We start from the raw sequence: 3,181 nt of genomic DNA, 5'->3' as shown, positions 1-3,181 counted from the left end.
TTGCTTTTTTGGGTATTTTAGGTTTCTAGTTTTTTTTTTAGCAAATTTTTACTTTTGCAGTGTGACGACATAATTATGTAAAAATTATTAAAATATCACCTGATATTGAAATGTATTATTGAATGAATAGAAGCTTCATATGTGCTCGTTTATAGGCTTTTTTTGAGTGAAGGTGGTGAAGCACATGAGAAAATATACCAGAAACACGAGGACTATATTTTTTCATGATAGGAATTCCGGGGAGAGGAAAGCCGTTAAGACGGCTTAATGATATGACAAACCATGGCCTCTCGTCCGGTTACCAGTCCATGTCAGTATAGGATTAATAAGCCAGTTATTTGATTTCAGATGCATGGACTTGATGGTGTATGAAGCCGTAACCGACAAGAGATTACGTGAACCACACTACGTGGAAGAGAAGTCCAGCAATCCTTTTTACATATAATTATCTCCCGTGGGATTCGAACCTACGCAAGCAGGAAATCAGAGGCGCGGTGGCGAGCGTACGGGTTTTCCTAACGATTGACACGAAGCGCCACATTGCCGAGCCTAGAGCAAGCAGTAACAAATTAGCATTTGTTGAGGGCTCTTGAAATTACTCGAGTGTCGAGTACCAGGAGCAAGCGATAAATGTCTGGTTACTGTCGAGGTAGCATTTAAGAATCAGCAATAATTTCTATATAGTAAGATATATGGTGAGGTTCCAATTTTGAGTTTAGTGGCATTCACTGTCCAGATAGTGCCATAGACCGTAGGTTCTCGGAGTTCTCCATATGAAGCCCCAGGACTCCATTACAGAAACCCATGGACTCCACGAGCTATTCTTTTACTTATCGATATTTAGATCGGTAAGTATGTTGATAGGTATTTGTCTGTCTGCCTGTATGTCTGTCTGTCTGTTAGATGCACGCGTGATACATGTGCATTCTTCATATCTTGGACCAGAAGTCTATTGATTTTGGGCGAATTATGTCGTATAATTAGCGAGTTATTAATTAATTAGTGATGGGACACGCGGTGTCACTATAGAGTCATGAATCGAAACCGCAGTTTCGATCGATAAGTCTTCGGTCTCCGACCGATATACTCGGTAAAATATTGGCCATCCGGAACCTTCCTGGCCTTGTTTACCCAGGTTAGTACGCCATGAGCATAACTGCGGGCACGGAGTCTGAAGTTAGGGCCAGAGATCTTTGGTGGGTTACCCTTTTTTACAATTACCTCGAAATATATTAATATTTTCGCTTTTTGCAACAGTGTTAATGACCGCCCTTGCTCGTAAATGTAAGGCGTCCCTACTCGACATTCCTAAATGAAAGAACGGCAATTAAATTATATTTACCGCGTGTAATTACGCCCTGAGGGAATATGAAAGTAGGCCAGATATATTGGCACATGCATGTATTCGATTACGTTACTTAGTTAGGAATTAAGACGTTCTAGCGCACAGGTTTTCAACCAGTGGGCCATGGCCCTCAGAATCATTTCCAGGCGGGCCACAAATCTATCAAAAATCGCTAGACTTATTGATAAATTAGATTGTATTAGGAATGTATGATAATGCTGTTTTTTGCTAATGAATGGTAATTTTTATTTTAATTATTGTAGTGAAAATTACTATCTTTGCTAAAAGTAGTTTTAATGGGTCACAGCATTTTTTGTGCAACGAAAGTGCGCCACGAGATTAAAAAGGCTGAGAACCACTGTTCTAGCGTGAGTAGGCCCCAAGAGAGGGCTGATAATAATGCCCAAGTGCATGATTGCCACCAGGTCAACTCATGTTGATAATAAATTAAAAATTACACCGGTTGTGCTTCATTTATTATCAAAATAATGCCCAAGGTTGGCAACTACATCTTAGTGATCTAGGGTCAATAAGGAATGCTTGTTAAGTAGGTTGTTGAATAGTGTAAGTACATAAAGTGCGGAATGCAGCGGCTTGTAAATTACTCGATATTTCTTGTCGTGATATTTTAGAAACCTGCACGCGCATTTTTTTATCACGTATTGCTGAGTGATATTTAGATAAGATGGTGGTGTTTCAAAGCGTTATGAAAATAGCCAAGTATGTCACCGACACCGTATAAGTATCTAAATTCTGACCCAAATTTTCAATACAATATAAAAACTATATTCTCGACAAAAAACAGCAGTCCCGAAACTAGACTTCCCGATCTTTTTAATTAGATATTAGAACCTTAGGTATCGCGGCTCGGTAGTCAGCTTCGGTTCCTCCCAAGTACGGGTGGATTTGGATATGTTTCCTGGTTCACGGTATTAATGATTTCACATTTTTATGTTATGACGTCACTTTTTGTCAAATGACATCACGTTTTATTTTAATGACTATTTGGTTGAGATCCTGAATACTCTCATGGATAGAATCGCTTTACTTATGACACCGTGTGGTGAAACACTGCCCCTTGTCTGAACACTGGGTAAGTGCTGGTATCGTAATCCGACCTGCATATATATGAAACGACGAGAGTCTAGTTTAGGGCGTTCCCATCCTCATAAAAATCATAACGTTTTTCATTAAATGTTATGGGTACTCTCGTAGTATGTGTACCAGGTTTGGGTTAAGCCATAATTTTATTCCGATGTTCCTCATTTTAGTTCCATTACGAGTTCGGAGACTGTCTGTGTTGGCCAAGTGAATATACTCCCTGCCCATAGGTTTCCGCCCCTTTACACAACTCGATGTAAAGTAGACGAACAAAATTAGTTACCTCCATATTGGTATATTCAATCCTAACTCTATCCTTTCCTTCAGAATTCATCACTGTAAAAAATTATACAAAACTTTGAAATTCCATTCTATTCACTTCTCATTTTTAACAGCGTTCGATCAATAAACCAGATCCCAAATATGAAAACCGCAACGCTTCGTTACTGAAGTCTTGCGATAGAAATTGCCGAACAACTCGACAGGCAACGTCTGTTTGTATGTTTACAATATTATTAGCATCGTAGCAGTACTTTGGGCTTTGTAAAGACTAGTTGGTTTAGTGCCACATAATATGTACATATACACTGCGGTGGGATTCAGGCGGTTCGCATCGGTTCTATAAAACCGTCTCACGGAATTTTATGACATCAGCGAACCGGTTAGCATTAATGGTTACTGTCAATGTTCTGCTCGTAACAGAACCGGCTGAAAAATATGACTTTTGTGAAGAAA

This window comes from Styela clava, chromosome 3 (assembly GCF_964204865.1).
Source record: "Styela clava chromosome 3, kaStyClav1.hap1.2, whole genome shotgun sequence".
Taxonomy (NCBI): Eukaryota; Metazoa; Chordata; class Ascidiacea; order Stolidobranchia; family Styelidae; genus Styela; species Styela clava.
Note: the sequence above shows the minus strand (reverse complement) of the source record.